We start from the raw sequence: 19,965 nt of genomic DNA, 5'->3' as shown, positions 1-19,965 counted from the left end.
TGAGCCACCCAGGTGCCCTGGAATGTAAGATCTTTAACAGGGATATCAAAGAAGGGTGGGGCTCTGCATGAAAAGGAAAAATAGCTCAGCAAGCAAAATCCCTGAACATTGTTGTGAAAACCATACCTCTAATACATTTGCTCTGTTTTGGTTTAGGATCTCTACCTATCTATAAGTTGCTAAAGCAAGTGTCTCTCTTACACTTATTTGATTTTTTCTGACCTGTTTTTGTGTTCGACACCTCAAAGGAAGAAACGAAACTACTAGATTTTAAATGATAAAATTGCTCAATCCCTTTAAACTCACTTCTCTCCCTCTAACTCCACCTTTAATCAGACATCATATCCTGTTGTTCTGCCTCCTGATGATCTCATCCTTGTCATTCCCCTGCCATTTTCTTGTTTGGCATTCTACTCATTTCCTGTCTTTCTCCTTGACTGAGTCTTTTTTCTTTTTTTTTTCTGAGTCTTTTTTCTATTCAAATTTGTCTTCCATATCAGAGCAAAATTTGAGGCACCTGGGTAGTTCAGTTGGTTGAACTTGTTCATTTTGGCTCAGGTCATGATCTCAGGGTTGTGAGAGAAAGCCCTGCATCAGGTTTCATGTTCAGTGGAGTGTCAGCTTGGGTGCCTCTCTCTCCCTCTCCGTCTGCCCTTTCCCCTGCTCTCTCTCTCTCTCAAATAAATAAATAAATAAATAAATAAATAAATAAATAAATTGGAAAAAAAACCAAAGTTATCCTCAATCGCCTATAATATAGCATTCTCTGAACTGTATTCCCAAGGATACTTATTTCCAGAAGATGGAATTCCATTTGAACTTGCCTATTCAAATAAGTCTGTAAAATAATTTCTTTGTGATTGCTTAAACATGATAGATGATAGATAGATAGATAGATAGATAGATACATTGTACTTTCCAATGAGATGTGCTATTCAGCATTTCCCAAACTTATTTGACCAGCAGTCAATTTTTGTAAGCATTTCATGGCCTTCAAGAACTGTGTACTCATCCTGTGATACTCTGCCCTTTCAAGACTTTCCCTACTACTATGTAGGGAAAAGACTAGTAGTCTTCTTTTCCAACACTTTCTTCCATACATTCCACATAGAGCATTGCTGAGCTTTTTAAGTTTCAACACTCAGGTGCCTGTCTGTGCTTCTGTAGAGACTGATTGCTCTTTCTGGGATGTTACCTGCCTTTATTTATCATTCCAAACTTTTCTCTTTTTAAAAAATTTCTTTATGTTTTCACTTCTCTTAAGAATCCCATATTTATTATCTTATCCACATTGTCTTTTCACTACATTATAATTACATCTGTGAATGTGCTTCATTACATAGAATGCACACACACACAGCATAGTCTATTTTTTATGGATACTTGTTCTTTCTCTAGAGTAAGCCTCCTAAAGCCAGTAACTATTCATCTTGGTCTCCCAAGAAATTTACTCCTTAGTGTATGCTAAAAGAATGAATGAATGTATAAATACATTTTCATTTCAGCTGATACTTGTTTATTGGCCAGAACTGCTGAATTAAAGTGGTTTGCTTTTATACAGCCTCCAAATTCCACTTGTATCCCAATTTATATGATTAAAATATAGTAGGTTTGATTCCATATTATTCCCAGTGTGCATTCAAATCTCTGTTTGTTTCAACCAGTGTCGTCTCTTGGGCAGTCCTGGAGGGCTCACTATGTTTTTTCTGAATATAGATATTCTTGGAAGAGTAGGATGTATTTGAGAAAAGATGCATTATTTTTTATAGGACTCAGAGATGGAACACTTATGATTATCAAGAAGTTCTCCTTTCTCTTTTGTATTTTGGTTTCTTTTTATATTTCCACCTCAGGGAGCTCTAAACATCACTCTTTATTTTATTCTTATTTATCAAGCAATATGATATATACTATGTACCAAATTCTAAGCAACTTAGAAGTATTAACTCATGTTCATCCTTGTAAAAACTCTACCAGGAAGATATCCTTGTTATCCACATTGTACAGATGAGGAAACACAAACATGAGAGGTGAAGTAAATTGCCAGAGTGGTGTGTTAGAAGTAAAAATAGAATTTGATTCCAAGCAGTCTGGCTCCCAAGGTTGTCACTCTTAAGCAGCCAGCTATGTTACTTCTCACTATTCTGAGTTTGCAATATTTTTCAAACTGTCATGATGAATCAATGAGCATTTCTTAGGAGGATATATAACTTTATTGAAATCATTTAGGTGCACCTGGGTGGCTCAGTTGGTTAAGCATCCAACTCTTAACTTTGGCTCAGATTCTGATTTCATGGGCCATGAGATTGAGCCCACATCAGGCTCTGTGCTCAGCATGGAGTTGCTTGAGAGTCCCTCTCTGTCTTCCTTGTTCTTGCTCTTTCTCAAATAAATCTTAAAAAAAAAAAAAAAAAGGAAATCACTTATGCTCTGTGAAAGAAAGTTTTTTTTTCATTTTAGTTGGTAAATAAATGATATAAATCCCTAAAGAAACTTAAAGGTTATTTATAGGAATAGATTTGTTTCTAAATGTAATCATATAAACTTCTAATATCAAGAAGATAAATGGATTTTAAAATGAGAGCAAACATGCATTTCAAGTCAGTTAAAATATTTATTAAAACATTTAAAATATGACAGTGTTTAGTTCTATCAATAGGTTTTATCTGAGACTCAGGGATCTTAAAAATATCTTAAAGAGATTAAACCAAAGCCAGGCAGAAACTCTTACATGAGGAAGATAGACAGGCATATCTCTTGGCTGTAGACTGTTTCTGTGCTCAATAAATAAAATAATCAAAGCAACATAACTTCAAAAATATTGGATAATGAGGAAGAATGGCATAAAGGAAACCATAGAAGGAGGGAAGAGAAATTATAAGTCTTAAAAGGGTTAAACTCATCAGTTCACTCACCCATTGTCTACATGAAGTGGAGAATGTAAATGTAAGTCAATAAAGAAAGGATCATAAAAACAGCTCTGATCTCAGAACACTAAGTATCAATGAGGAGCTTAAAGTATCATCTCATTTAATTACTATCACAGCCTATGGGGTAGATGGTGTTATCACCATATTATTACTTATAAGAGTCAGAGCAATGGTTCACACTCAAATGTGGGGCTTCAGAGCTAGGGCCCTTACCACTATGCTAGATTACCTCTGCAGAGGAGAAGGCAGGCAACCACATGAGGGTGAAAATCAAACAATGCCATCTTTCTTAGATTTCATTATTCTACTAGTTACAGAATTTTCCCAAACTTAGCAACTCATAGCATCAAATATTCATTACCTCACAGTTTCCCTGGAATCTAGGTGTGGCTTAATTGGTCAGTGTCATATGAGGTTCAGACAAGCTGCCAGTCAGGACTGAAACCACCTCAGTGCTCAACTGGGGCTGTGGAATTCTCTTCCCAGCTCACTCAGAAAGCTACTGCAGGATTCCTCAGAAGGCCCTTCTCCAACTCACTCCTACAGGCATCTGCAGGCTGCATCACCTTGCTCACCACGTGGGCCTTCTCCATAGGCTGCATGAGTGTCTCCAGGACTGATGGCTCAAAAAGGAGATAGAGCTACAGTATGTCCAAGGTAAAAGCCAGTGTCTTTTTGGAACCTGTCCTTGAAAGTGGCACTTCATCACTTCTGTTATTTTATTTGTTAGAGTAAATTGATAGACCTAAGGCCTGCAATCAAGGCAAGGGAATTACCCAAGAGCCAGAATATCAAGGGGGAGGGATGACTGGGCTACTTTAGACCTGGCCTACCAACATTTTAATGGGTTTGTTAGATATTGCTCATTTTATCTAAATCATGTTTGTGATATCTTCAGGATTCTAACAGAGGATGCTTAGAGTTAAAAGAGCTAGTGTTTATTAAATCTAACTTAATTAATTTTCAAACTTGATTGTCAGAAAAGTATTCAATTTAGTTTTCTCTGTGGTGTTTTTAAAGATTTGTCACAACAGAAGAACGTAAGAATTTGTAAGGCATTTCAAGTTTTTTTTTTTTTAACATTGTAATGATCTTATTGGCTTTATTCACCAATTCATTAATTGAGCAGCATTCCATCCAGCAAATAGAAAGGAGCTCCTAGGACCTGCACAAAATACAAGATTTTATAGGCAGAAGGGAGAGAGACAAGGAAGTTATTAGTAAAGAGTAAATTGTTTTAGGCACATTCTCCTTCTTTTAGGGGAAGGTAGGAGTTTATCAGGCAGATTACCGCACTAGTACAAGGATGTATATATACATTGACTGGTTAAAATGACATTCCTGGGAATGTTTGAAATTGCAAATAGGTTAAGTTCAGTCTTGGTTTGGTGATGTGGGCTTAGCAGAAGTGACTCTACTCTTGGCTTGTCTTTTTTTTCTTTTAATAACAGTACTCAATGGAGATACAATAGATACTACAAATAATAACAAAATCATTGGAGGTATTTATTCACAATTAAAAGACTGCTGTCCAAAAAAATATGCAGGCCCACTGAAGAATTCTACCAAAATTATAAATAAAATTAACACAGATTTTACACATTTTTAAAGAAAATAAAAACAAAAATTCAAAGAGACCCTAAAATTAAAAACCACAAAATTTCCTATGACAAATGTCTTCTAAGTTGATATAATATATTTAATAAAATATTAATGAACCAAATTTTAAAATGATCATTGGGATATGGATATGTGCTAGGTATGGAAAACTGCTCCAATATTTGCAAATCAATCACACACTCCACCTTGTTAATGAGCAAAAGATTAAAAAATTGGGTAAAATCCAGCTCTCATTCATGATCAAAATTTTAGCAAGTTAATAAGAAAGGGAAATCACCTTCACTTCAAGAATATCTGCAAAAACTGCTGGGGATTTACCCCAAAGATACAGATTAAAAATAGGATAAGACGATTACAAAAACCTGGTTGTACTATTTTATGAAGTTGACAGGTTTAAAAAAAAACAAAAGATTTTTGTCTGTCTTTTGGTTAGTACAAAGAGGCATCTTGCACAAAACAATTTACTGAATGATTTTTGTAAAGAAAATTTAGCATAAAATCAAAGCTGGAAACAGTCATATCACATGTTGGCTTGTGAAGAAGATGGAATGGAATGAAATAATTATTGTTTCTTTTTGACAGATGTGATAATGAAATATCTAATGAATATTCATGTAGGATGAGTCCTATAGTCAGGGATTTAGGTAAGATATAGTAAATACCATTCATTTTAGAGGATCATTGATCAACAATTATTTTTTGAGCTCCTTTTGTGTGAAAGCCAAGATGGAAAAGTAAATGATATCCTGAAGTCTCATGGTTTGCAATTCCTTTATTCATAAACTAATTCATCAAGGTACTGAGAGCCTACTCTGTGCACAGTATCACTTGCTAGAGTAATAGGGCAGGAAAAAGATTTTTAAAATCCATCAATCCTGTGCTTACTTCGGCAGCACATATACTAAAATCCATCAATCTGATTCTAGCTTTTCAGGATCTCATGCTTTTGGATCGCAATCTGAGTCATCTTTGTATATTTTATTTTTCAATTATAGCATGTTATTCCTCATGGAAATTTAGTAGGCCTGTGCTGAATTATCCATTAAGCTTCTTTCAGTTCATCAATATGCTTATACTCTGAGCAATTACTGCCATCTTTCTCCTGGAAGATGACTACTTATTTTCAGTACTTAGTTTAGAACTCATTTCTTCTGGGAAATCTTGTCTTCTCTGACCACTCTAAGGTTGTTTCTTGCTTTTCGTTTGTGCTTTTTTTTCGCCATATGGATTATTCTTCTCATATTTTGTGCCCATTTTCTTTTTAAACCCATGAATCCCAGGGATACTTGGGTGGCTTGGTCTGTTGGGAGTTGGCCTTCCACTCAGGTGATGATCTCAGGGTGCTGGGATCGAGCCCCTTCTCGGGTTTTCTGTTCAGTGGGAAGCCTGCTTCTCCCTCTCCCTCTGCCTGCCTCTCTGCTTGCTGTGCTCTCTCTCTTTTTGTCAAATAAACAAAATCTTAAAAAAAAATAAGCCCATGGATCCCATTCAAAGGTTTAGTGATACTGATTTAGTGGTACATGCCAAGCACATCACTAGGCACTGGGTATATAACAGTGAATAAAACATAGTAGCTATTCTGGAAAACAGTATGAAGGTTCCTGGATTAGTTAAAAATAGAACTACCCTATGATCCAGCATTTTCTATAGTAGCCAAATTATGAAACAGCCCCATTGTCCATTGACTATGAAAGGATAAAAAAAGAAGTGAATGTATATGTAATGGAATATTACTCAGGCATCAGAAAGAATGAAATCTTTCCATTTGCAAGGACATGGATGGGGCTAGAGAGTATTATGCTAAGCAAAATAAGTTGGAGAAAGACAAATACCATATGATTTCATTCATATGTGGAATTTAAGAAACAAAACAAATGACCAAATGGAGAAAAAAAAAAAAAGAGAGGAAAGCAAACCCAGAAATAGACTCTTAACTATAGAGAACCAAAAGGGAGGTGAGTGGGAAGATGGGTGAAATCGGTGATGGGGATTAAAGAGTGCATTTGGTCTGATGAGCATGGGGTGATATAGCAAGTGCTGAATTGCTATATTGTACATCCGAAACTAATATTACACTCTATGCTAATTGGATTTTAAATAAAAACTTTTTTTAAAAAAAATCAAAGACTCTACCACCATGGGGCTCATGTTCAGTAGAATGAGAGAGATAATAAATAAATGTGTCCTAACTCAGGTAGTACTAAGTGCTAAGAAGACAAAGAAGGGTATGGGGATAAAGTGAGTGATTGAGGGTAGCCAGGGCTGTCTTAGACAGAGGTCAGGAAGGTATCTTTGGAGTGATGATATTAGAGGTGATCTAAAGGAAGGGAGGGAGGAAGCCATGGATGGGGACAGAGTTTCTGGAAGAGGGACAGTGAGTGCAAACACCCTGAGTGGAGAGGGCATTTGATGTACTAAAAAAGCAACAGGGAGGCATTTGTGCCTGCAGCAGAGTGACTGTGCACAGGTGATGCAGAAAATGTTGAGATGTGAGATCAGAAAGAATGCCAGGGGTTGGTCACAGCACATACTTTGCAGGCCAGAGTACTCCTAGTACCTAAGCACACATGATCGGTGTTTAGCAAGCATACATCTGGTATTGTTAGATTAAGTTGAGAGTATAAGAGCAGTATTATCTAATTATACATTAGTACTATTATCATTAAAGTACTTTGAGTAGTGAATCAAAAAATTTGTTGCATGATAGAATTACCAAGGGATCTTTTGAAAAGGTAAATTCTGGGTCACATGGCAGACACATGACATCGGGGTCTCTGTGGGGGGCATCCAGATTTTTAAAGCTCCTTAGGTGTTTTTGGACAAGTATGAGAATCATTAATTTGGATCAGTGGTTCTCAAAGCGTGCCCACCAACCAGCAGCATTGCAGATAATTAGAAATATAAATTCTTTGGGTCTATCTCATACCTATTGAATCAGAAACTCTGGGGATGAGACTAAGCAATCTGTGTTTTAAGAAGTCCTCTAGGTGCTTCAAATGTGTGCTAAATTTGGAGGACCACAGTCTCAGAGGAATGGGCCACATGTAGGCAAAACAGATGATACATTCTGTGGTTTTAATTGTGGAGGACAGTGTTTCTGTAATATGTGTGCACTGGCAAGCATACCTAACATTTTACCACTTGAAAACTCTTTGGATTAAACTTTCTCTCTCTCAGAGCCCTGTGTTTAAATAAAACTTTCCTCTGGGTAAAACATCAAGCCATTGCTACTTAGCACTTTGTTGTAAATGAGCTTATTAGAAGGATTTAACTGACAGAATGGGTCATTTTGAATGTAAGAATGGCTGAAGTTAGAAAAGATTTCTAGAAAATGATGGAGATGAGATGATATACAATCTTCCTGTAATCTTAAAAGTATAATTAGGAAATCAGTAGATTTTATAAGATTTTAACACAATATAAATATAATTTTCCAGTATTTTTCTCAAGGATATTTGAGAAATATGTTTACTTCTCATTTAATTAATTGTGCACCAGATTCTGTATTACCTATGTCTGGAAATAAAGATTTAGACACTTGCAAATTTGAAATAATGCCAATGTTTGTAATAATTTCAAAGTGTAAGATTTGTTCAGATCTTTTTTTAAGGAATCAAGGTCTTAATATTTAGGTTTTTATCTGGCATCATTCTTCAGGAAATTTCCAAATGGAAAAATCTCATCATCTTTCATCCTCCTATAGAAAGCTACATTTTCTTTCACACAACTCCAATATTAATATGTACATTGGAGTTTCTTTTTCCTTACCACTTATCTGAGAATGATAATGAATGAAAGAAAGTGAATTGTATAGCTTAGGACCACTGCTGAGAGGTTGAGTGTGAACAATATGCTAATTCTGATTTTAGTGTTCTTATCAATCCAGCAGGTTCATTCGGATTTAAGAATGCAGTATGAAAGTCTTTTGTTGTCCTACTACATAAGTTTTCTATCATAGAGAAAAATCAGATTTTTCATAAAGGCTTAACCAGAGGCGATACCTGATATTGTCTGTAAAGTGCAAGCAATATATCTTTGAAGCACTTGAATAATATTAGTATCTTGGCTGAGAACAGGAGAAAAAATAATTTAAAAAATAAGGATGATATGATTTTAAAAGAGGCCTTCACATGGCAGAGGATTTCATTCAGCTTGGTGACAAAGGACTCCAGATCTCAGTAGCGCTTGAGATGGAGCAAATGTAGATGCAGAAAGTAGGTCTTGGTATCTCCTATTTGTGTCCTCATACATCCCTGCAGTATTTGACTGATCAAAGACCTGCAACCACATATCAGAGGCAGTCTGGGGGATTTTTAAATTAATAATCTCCCTCTACATCATTTAATCAAGCAATATGCTTTCTTAATTTTTCCTCCCATTATTTTTTTCAAGATAAACCCACACCCTTGCTGGGGAGGTAAATGCAACTGTTGCAATATTATATTGCCCTCCAGAGAATCTGTCTTCTGACAAAACAGTATTTCCTTAAATGTCAAATTCTTCTCATCCATTGTTTTTGCATTGGAAACCAACTTTAGCAAAACTGGAAAGTCTTTTTCTTCCCATATCTCTTTCTAATCCACGTAGAGCATTATTGCTTAGTGGAGCACTACACAGTTTGATGTCTTAAGTCTGAATTCTCCAGCTGTAAGTATGAAACTATCAAATGTCTTTTTTCCTTTGCATATTTGAAGGCCTTGTTATTATATTTTATCACTCCTAGGTATTCATTAGAACCTTCAATGGCCTACCTCTTTTTGTTATTGGATCACAGTAGGCAAGTACAAATGTATTCATGTGTTAATAACTTGCCCAAAAGCTAGTGTAAGGTAGCCCCCAAACCAATATAAAGGTAATTTTTATATAATAAAAAAATCACCAGACAACTGATTGGAACTACGGACTTAATAAAATGGCAAGACAACTATATGAATTCATATTTCAAAAGTATGTATCTGTGCTTACTCTGAAAGATCAGCCCACACATTCTCACACTCACAGAATGTACCGAATACATGTATATCTTTACACAAACATATTTTTCTTACTTTTTCTATCGTATACATTGAGGATAAAATTCATCAGGTTTTAATGTCTGTTTCACAGTACGCAGATAATTTACTCATCATTTTTTGATTTAACAAGTACTTATTGAAGACGGTGTTGTGGTTGCTGTGGATACAAATAAGGTCTGTGCATATAGATCATAGGGTCTGTGTATCAGGAAGCCTATTTTCTAGTGGATGAGGCAGAAAATAACCGAGGAAACAATAAACAAGATAAGAAGAATGGTCGGCAGAACACCAAAGGATAATCTGATAGAGATTGCAAGGGAGATTGTAGCAAACAGCAGGATAACATAATAGGATGTTAAATAAATCAATAGATACAAATATGTCTACTAAATGGTAGGACTTTGGAGGTCAGCCATAAATGATGAGAATGAACCAGTCAGGAGAAAGCTTGGAGAAGAGGAAATATGCTAAGTCTGTGAGTGGGCAAGAGAGGATATGCCCAAGGAGACGCAGGGAGGTTTACTGTGGCTGGAATGTAGCAAGCAAGATGGAAAATGCTGTGTGACAACGTCGATGCAGGAGCCAGGTTCTGAAGGTTTTGTGGGCCTGGGTTTTATTCTATTAGTCACAGTGAATATTGGAAGGGATCTTTGTTAAGTTCTTCTGTGCCAGAGGATTAAGACTTGGACAAGAACTTTGACAACAGACATACCAAAGGTATATTTTAACGATAGAACAAGATTGACTATTCACAGTATCCATATTGATTTACTAGCAGTTTTCCTTAGATTTTAAACATAGCACAAAGAATGTTCCTTTTATTTTTTTTTATTTTATTTTTTTTAAGAATGTTCCTTTTAAATGTCTAAAAAATTACTTTGGAGCAAAGAGTATTGAACCCCTAAGGATATCTTCTTGGTAAAATCAGTTATCTAGTAAAGATAGTGGCAAATGGACAAAGATGCTTAAACTAAAAAAAAAAAAATTATTCACTGGAGAGAAAGAGAGTGCACAAGACAGAGCACATGAGTGGGGGTGAGATGGTGAGGGAGAGGGAGAAGCAGATTCCCCTCTGCATAGGGAACCCCATATAGGGTCCATTCCAGGACCTGAAATCATGACCTAAGCCAAAGGCAGAAGCTTAACTGATTGGGCCACCCAGGTGCCTCCCACCAAAAGCTTAAATTTAAGACTGGATATTTCAATATATATATATTAACTTTAGTTTCCTATATCATGACAGAGTTGAAATATTGCAGCAGGAAAGATATAATTTTACTCACACACACACTCACACCAGTGTTTTATATCCATCACATCTTTAGAAATGAAAGCATCATTACCTGGCACTTCCACAATTTCAGAAAGTGCTCCATTCACGTCTGCCATGGACTAAATATTTGTGTCCCAGCTAATTCATATTGAAATTCTAACTCCTAAGGTGATGGTACTAAGAAATGAGATGTTTGGAAGGTGTTTGGGGCCCTAATGAAGAGGCCACAAACAGGTCCCTTGCCACTTAAGCCACATGGATTTACAGTGAGAGGATGACCATTAAACATCAGCAAATTAGAAATTGTGGTTTCAACTTTTGACAATCATTGGAAACAGCACATATGTAGACTAGCTAGAGATGTGAGAAAAATCATACATTTCTTCTTTTGGAACTTGGCATTATTGTCTGAAGATTTTAGTTAGGCTGCTATCAAAGGCAGACTATCCCTGGGGAACATTAGTTCAGATTGACAATCCAGGAGGAACTCTGTGATGCCTAAATAGAGGGAACACAATCAGATGAATTAATTTGATAAATAAAAATATGACTAAAAGAAAGAAGGACTCATGTGCAGTGGATGAGAGCATTGGCTTTGGGCTCAGACAAACCTGAGTTTTATTCATGGCTGTACACCTTGTTACCAAATGATTTTAAGCAGGTTGCTCTACATCTTTGAGCCTCAGTTATTGCTGTGTAATGTAGGAAGTAATACCACAGGTTCTGAGGGAAAAAGGAATAAAACAACATGTACAAGGTGCTTGGCAAAGGTCAGATGAGAGGTCTCCCTGATGACCTTATTTAGAATTGTAATTCCATCACCTGTCCCAGAGTTCTTGATTCCTCCATACCTTGCTTTACCTTTTCTTTTGTTATATAGCACTTTCTCACCTTTTAATATACCATGGCATTTATTCTGTTTATTGTATTATCTATTGTGTCTTTCCTGGCTAACATAAACTCACAAGAGAAGAGACATTTGTTTGCCTTTGTTCACTGTGTATTTCAAGACTGGAGAAAAATGTCTGGCACATAAACACAAGTGGATATATTCAAGGAACATAATGAAGTCTAACTAATAATTAAGTAATAATCAGTGCCGACTCTAAATTCTACTTCCCTGGATTCTCACTGTCCTCTTAGAGACAGTCCAGCTCCCTGGACAATAGAAAGAGGGGAAGGAGAAAAACCTGAACCAGTGGTTCTTGCCCTTGACTTGGCAGAAGAATCGCCTTGGGAGCTTTTTAAAAATTCAGATTACCAAAAAAAAAAAAAAAAAATTCAGATTACCAGGCTACAGCCTTCATCAAGAAACTAGAGTCAGTGGGGATGAGGATCAGACAGCAGTATGTAAATTTTTTTCTGTATTTCTACCTGTAGACAAGCTTGAGATCCACCGTTCTAAGCCACGGCTGCTACAGTTGCTATGATTCCCAACCAAATTATGCTGCTCAGTGACACTTATTTCCTAAGCCTTCTTCATGGCAGCAAAGAGTTCAAGGGTGATAGGAAGATAACGTAAGCATGCAAAACCCCTTGACATTTTGCTACTAATTTTAAGTAAATTGATAGAAGAAACAATAAATACATTCAAGACCCAGATGATGAGAGCATATAAACTCAAAATCAATCCTTTTTTTAATAGAGAAAAAAATGGTGTATAACATCATACTAGTTTCAGATATGCAACATAATTGGGTCTTTGTATATAGTTTGAAGTAGTCAACACTGTAAGTCTAGTCACCATATATCACCATACAACTGACCTTTACCCAGTTTGCATAGCCCTCAATATTTTCCCCCTGATAACCACTAGTCAGTTCTCCACACTTATGAGTTTCGTTTTTTATGTTCTTCACTTAAGGGAATTAATATAGTGTTTGTCTTTGATATATTTCACTTAACATAATATTCTCAAGTTTCATCCATGTCGTAAATGGTAGAATCTAACTTTTTATGGCTGAATAGTATGAAATATATATATGTTGAGATATATATGGCACATCACTTTTATATATTCATCCATCCATGGACATCTAAGTTGTTTTCATATCTTGGCTATTGTAAATAATGCTGCGTTGAGAATTGGAGTGAATATATCTTTTCAAAATAGTGCTTTCATTTTCATTGATAAATACTCAGAAGTGGTATATAGCTGGCTCATCTAGGAGTTCAATCTTTAATTTTTTGAGGAATCTTTATGTTGTCTTCCATTATGGCTGTACCAGTTTTTTATTTCCACCAATAGTGGACGAAGTTTCCTTTTTCTCCACAGCCTCCCCAACCCTTATTATTTCTTGTCTTTTTGATCAATTTTAATAATTTTTAATTAAAATTCTTTCTTGTCATTATCTCATATCTTCATAAGAAATGTGTTCAGTAGATTTCTCTTCAGATCTTCCTCCAAATGAGACACTCATTCCTCTGATTCAAATGAGTGTCTGGTTCATCTGCATGTGATTTATAGTATTGAAGTCTATTATGGATAATGTATGGCCTCATTGCTAGGTTAACCAGGAGTAGTGCTTGTTCCCCTTTACTGAAATTCTAATTCAACTGAGTCAGCTGTTTTCTTGGTTATTCTCATTCATATGAAATGCTCTGCAGTGCTGCTAGCATTCTTCCTTTTTTGTCTGTTTTGCCACAAAGAATGAGTGAATGGTACATTGGTTCACTTATTATATTTCTGTCAAACACAATATAACATTCCATTTCTTTTGAATATTGGTCACAAAAATTTTTAGTATGATATTTGTTTTACTGCCAGCATTAGTACAACTACGAATAAGGGAAATGTAATTTGCTAAAGTTCATCAACTCAGTGGCAGAATGAAAGCTAGAGCATGAGCATTTTGATAAAAGATGAAAAAAATAATCCAATTCTATACTCAAATGAAAAACATCAAAACTTAAATGTTGAAATTTTATCTGGTTCCTATCCCTATATTATTATCATCATTTATCATATATATTCCCAGAACTGAGTGTAGCACAGACCAACTAGCTGTCCACCAAACCAGATTCCTTGTTTTCCTCGCCTCCAGACTACATTTCCCAAATACACTTGCTGTTAAGCCCAAGCCACTGAGTTACATTACAGCCAATAGGATGTGAAGAAAAGTGACATATCAACACACACACACACACACACACACACACACACACACACACTTCCCGGTTTAGCTCATAGGGGCAGTCTGGTGGCTCAGTGGTCTAGTGCTGCCTTCAGCCCAGGGTATGATCCTAGAGTCCTGGGATCCAGTCCCACGTCGGGCTCCCTGCATGGAACCTGCTTCTCCCTCTGCCTGTGCCTGTGCCTCTCTCTCTCTCTCTCTCTCTCTCTCTGTGTGTGTGTCCCTTATGAATAAATAAATAAAATCTTTAAAAAACAAAACAAAACAAAAACAAAAAGCCTCCAACACACAATTCATTCTCTGCTACTATCTTTTGGAGAAATCCAGAGAATGCTGAAGCTTTAGAAGAGAGAGAAGCCACAAGATACAAGGTTCCAGGGCACGGCCACTTGGAAGGCTAACCACCAATCAAGGAATATTTGTTTTAGATTTCTTGAGAGCAAGGAATATGCTTCCCTTATGCAAAGCCACTGAAATATGGAGGTTTGTATATTATAGCCACTTATTAAAAACTTTCTCTGTATAAAAATATATTTTATTTTGAGTAATGATTGTGCATTCTAAGAATGCCCATAGAATATATGATGAAAATGGCCCCTTTCCTACACTGCACTGTTCTCTGACCTTCTATTAGTCTTTTATTTCATTTCCTACTCCTCTATTCTTCCTCTATTCTCTATGGAGACAATCTTCAAAGTGATCCATGGCTCTCTGTTCTTCCCAATTTTGGACGTATCTTCAACCCTCAGGACGTAAAGCCATCAATCTTTCTACTAATGCTTCACAAATTCATAGTGTCTAGCAAAACCTCTCACTCAAGATTTACTCAGACATTTGGAACAATCTGTAGCCAATACTAATACCTGCTTGAATATTTATTTATTTATTTATTTATTTATTTATTTATTTAATTTTCATTGGAGAGAGAGCATGCATGAATGAGGGTGAGGAGGCACAGAGGGAAAGGCAGAGTTTATTAAACAGACTCCTTGCTGAGTGCAAAGCTCTACCTGGGGCTCGATCTCATGACCCTGAGATCATGACCTGAAGTAAAATCAAGGGTTGGTTGCTCAACCCACTGAGCCAGCCAGGTGCCTCCCTGCTTGAATAATTCTTACTGATATTGTATGTCTCCTTTGGATTCTGTTTATAATCTCTGAATATTTTTCCTATATCCACTCCCCTTCTTACACCTCAGATTTACTCAATGGCATTTTCCCCCCTGTATTCTCATAGTCCTGAAAATTTGGAACCGAATTTAACTCCTATCTTTATCAAATTCCAGTTTGTCATCTATGTATCATCAGATTATACTATTTCTTCATTTGAAATATACTTCAGATTTGCCCCTGACTCTCACATCCTATTGCTACCACCTTAATAAAAGCTATCACTGCTCCAACAAACACATAAAATAGCTTAACTCATAAAACTAGGCCTCTTATTTTTTTTTTAAATATTTTTTTAATATTTATTTATTTTTTTTTAAAGATTTTATTTATTTATTCTTGAGAGATAGAAGGAGAGACAGAGCCAGAGACACAGGCAGAGACAGATCCAGAGGGAGAAGCAGGCTCCATGCACCGGGAGCCCGACGTGGGATTCGATCCCGGGTCTCCAGGATCGCGCCCCGGGCCAAAGGCAGGCGCCAAACCGCTGCGCCACCCAGGGATCCCGGCCTCTTATTTTTTTTAAAGATTTTATTTATTTATTTGAAACAGAGATTGAGAGAGAGAGAGAGAGAGAGAGAGAGAGAGAGAGAGAGAGAAAGCATGAGAAGGTGGGGGGAGGGCAAAAAGAGTGTGAGAAACAGACTTTCCACTGAGCAGGGAGCCCGACTTGGGGATCAATCCCTGGACCTTGAGATCATAACTGAACCAAAGGCAGAAGCTTAACCAAATGAGCCACCCAGAAGCCCCGAACCTGGGTCTTTTCTACCACTGATTGGTATGCCACTTAATTTTCTGCCTATTCAAAAAGTCACACACTTATTAGTTCTATATTAATTTTAGATTTATCCAGAAAGAATTCCTACCTAACTTTTAATAAAAAATCTTCGGTTTCAGGTTGCCCGATCTATGCATTTATTTGTTTCTCCCTTCTCTTCTACATCGATACAAATTTTATTTTATTTTATTATTTTATTTTATTTTATTGTTTTTATTTATTTTAAATATTTCATTTATATATTTGAGACAGAGAGAGAACATGAGAACAGGGGAAGAGGCAGAGGGAAAAGCAGACTCCTTTCAGAGCACGGAGAGGATGTGGGGCTCAATCTCAGGATCCTGGGATCATGACTTGAGCCGAAGGCAGACACTTAACCACTAAGTCACCCACTTGCCCATAAATTTTATTTTAGTAATAGCACACATTTTGCATTCTTTGAGGTTTCAGCTCATGTTCCAGTTTCTCCTTTAATACTTTTCTTCAATGTGTTCTGTATTTACTGTGATTAAATCTTGGAATTTGCTCTATTCAGAGAGCTCTCTCAGGGCAGGAGATCAGTGATATATTTTTTCATTATATAAAGTATACTCACACATATAAGAGAAGCAACCACACCCAAAGCCTAACTGCTTTAATATCTTTGCTTTCTGAAGAGCTTTTGTTAAATTTTCAACATTTATATTTATTTTCAAAACACAACTCTGAATTAATGGACTCTGTATCCAGAGTGTTTCTTGACCTTGAAATCATCAAATTCCTGTTTATTTCGTATATACAATTAAAATGTTTATAAATTAGACAGATTATGCTTTACCTCTATGAGTACCTTTCATAGATTATAGCAAACTGTATTATTTCCTCCTCAATTCTCAGATTATAAATATCTATGGGGATATTATGAGACTTATAGGGAACTAGATGTTTACTTCTAAGTTCTGGCTATAACTTTAAAGAAATCTTCTTGAGCATTCTCAAAATAATGGCACCTAGGAACCTCAGTCTCTGAAATTAAAACTAATGTAAGTTTATCTCCTTATAAGCTTACAGAACTAAAGTAAATGTATTTCTTAGAGCTTCTCTGAAGTTCTCTGGTGCCAAAAACATAGGTTTATTTGGATTCATTCGTCTAATTTAAAAGCTGAGGCAGGCTAAGTCTTTCTAGATTGTATTGGACAGAGTCACCATGGCTCTGAGCTTAAAGTAATTATCAAAACATATATTTGCAAGGCACTCCTCTTGATAAACATATCCTTCCCTTTGACTTTGCGAATTTTGAGAGAAATTGCTCAGTAGAGGAGGTGAAGAGGGTGTAGTTTGAAAAGTTTATTTTAAAAATTCTATAATTAAAAGCATGACGGCGGCTGAGGATCAAGTGTAGGGAAGCAAAAATTAAGCTGCCCTTTAGTACATTATCACTTGATACATGTTGAGGAAATAGTGTAATTAATAAACTAAAAAGTGATTTTCAGTTAATTGACTTTCATCAGGCTGTGGAGCTACTGAGCTGAGATCGGGCGTAGATCTGTGTATGGGACTAGTAGGCTGTATAAATCTCCGATGCTGTCATGAGCTCCAGGTTTTTTTTTTTAATTTTTTTTTAACTTTTTTTTAATTTATGATAGTCACAGAGAGAGAGAGAGAGGCAGAGACACAGGCAGAGGGAGAAGCAGGCTCCATGCACCGGGAGCCCGATGTGGGATTCGATCCAGGGTCTCCAGGATCGCGCCCTGGGCCAAAGGCAGGCGCCAAACCGCTGCGCCACCCAGGGATCCCTTTGAGCTCCAGTTTATTCATTAAAACCTTGTTGTTAACAAGGAGACACTGACTGGATTTCGAAGGAATGTGCCGCCTTCAAATTCATCACAAAGACTGGGAAAAAAGCGAAGTGCTTGTCATTTTAGGGGCCCTTCAATATGCTCCATTGAATTTGATTTCATTATCAAATGTCACTGGTGTAATTACACCAAATAAAAAATAGCTCAAGACGGGAAACTATCTAAATAAAACACTTGATTACCTGGAATCCCTGGGTGGCTCAGCAGTTCAGCGCCTGCCTTCAGCCCAGGGCGTGATCCCGGAGACCCGGGATCGAGTCCCGCACCAGGCTCCCGGCATGGAGCCTGCTTCTCCCTCCTCCTGTGTCTCTGCCTCTCTCTCTCTCTCTCTCTGTGTCTATCATGAATAAGTAAATAAATAAATCTTAAAAAAAAAATCCACTTGATTAGCGGATTAAAGCAGTTGTTTGGGCAAACTAGATGCAGAGGTTCACATGCAGTAAATGGGCACACAGACCTTTTGTTTAAAGGGAAACTTCCTCTTACATTGTTATATTATTGTTTGTTTGCTTACACATTCTTTCATCAAAATAGATGCTGAAATAATAATGCTGTGTCAGACTGAGTGCCGCCGGACAAGTAATCATTTGAGCCTTAGGATTGCAACACTGCTCTGCGGTGAGGTAGAAACCTCAGACTGAGCTCATGGCAGAATTTGTTTGATAGGAGCTGCCTCCCAGTGACCCCGGAGGGATTTGCTGGACCCTTTGTTATTGAGCAGTCCTGAGAAATGATGAGAAGATAAAGGAAAGTAAACCAAGAGAAAGACATTCATCTTGAGAAAAGGTAATTAATGGAAGGGTAAAACTGAGGTGCAGTTTTAGAGACCCTGCTAATTTGGCATTCTTTCTCAGTTGGTGTGAAACCTCCAAGTCATATGCACCCAGGCTTTGCCTTCACGTTGGATAGGCTGACTCTGTTCAAGTTTTATGCTAGAGCATCTATCAACTGTATCTGAACAACACAGTCATTTTCTACTGTGTCTAACAGAGAATATTCAAAGAAGATATATTTAAGACATGAAAGGTCACACTAGGTTAAAAAGACATATATTATTTTGCCCTTCAGTGTGTATAAAATTTTTGATCTATTTGTTGATTACAGCTGACCCCCACTTTCACTTTACAGGACACTGACCCCTGTATATTGAAGGTGGAATTCTTCATTTTACTTAAAATAAATAGTGAGCAAAGCACTTACTAGAATCTTTAGGGACTAAAAAGATAAGTGAGACACAAACTCTGTCCTCTAAGAGCAATTTAATGGGGGCTGAAAAATCAGTCCTCAAATTGAATAATATGCAGTAGATGTGCCAAAAGGGAGACAGCACAAGGTTGTATAGGTGAGAGAGATTGTATTCAGCTGATGATCACACAATGCTTGAAGGAACAGCAGCAAAAGATACATCTTGAAAGAGTTCCATGAGCCAAAATGTGTGAGAAAGGCATTGATCCAGGCTTATGTGTCTTAGTAGATACAGGACATATTTAAAAAAAAAAAAAAATTAAGCGGTGCTGTTTTGGAGAATATGCTGATAGTACTATACAGAACTTCATGTATTTTGGAAATGTAAAGAAATCATTTTATGGGTTTCACTTTTTAAAACATCTAAATTTTGAACTAATTATGGAGTCATGAAAGTGCATACATACTACAGAGTCTCATATACACATCATTCAGCTTCCCTGCAATGGCAACAGCTGGTACAGTTAGAGTGGAATATCCAAACTAGGAAATTGACTCTGATACATTACCAATAGCTGGAATGCAGAACTTACTGTGCTCTCACTATTTTTTTTTAAAGTTGTATTTGTGTGTGTGTATGTGGTGTTTTTAGTTTTTAATCAGGGGAAGAATATAATTGGAGTTGGGCTTTAAGAAGATTATCTAGCAACAATATACAGGCAAAACTGGACCAAATCAAGAATTATTACAGTAAGTACCCCAGAGGAATAATGAGATCCTCCAATAGATAATATGTAGCACAGTGCTGGATACAGAGAAACTGCTTAGTGAGCGAGTCAGGCATTATATTTTCAGACTGTATTTTTTCAGGTGTAAAAAAAATGCAATCCCTTTTTGATTTGACAATGTGTGTGCAAGAGCAGAAATCAGAAGAATAACAAATAGTCAAGAACCCCATGAGGTTGAGCAGTATACTGTAGAAACCCATTATAAGGAGATTGGAAAAACAGGACAATTGTCTTT

The sequence above is a fragment of the Vulpes lagopus genome, chromosome 13 (assembly GCF_018345385.1).
Source record: "Vulpes lagopus strain Blue_001 chromosome 13, ASM1834538v1, whole genome shotgun sequence".
NCBI classification, from domain to species: domain Eukaryota; kingdom Metazoa; phylum Chordata; class Mammalia; order Carnivora; family Canidae; genus Vulpes; species Vulpes lagopus.
Note: the sequence above shows the minus strand (reverse complement) of the source record.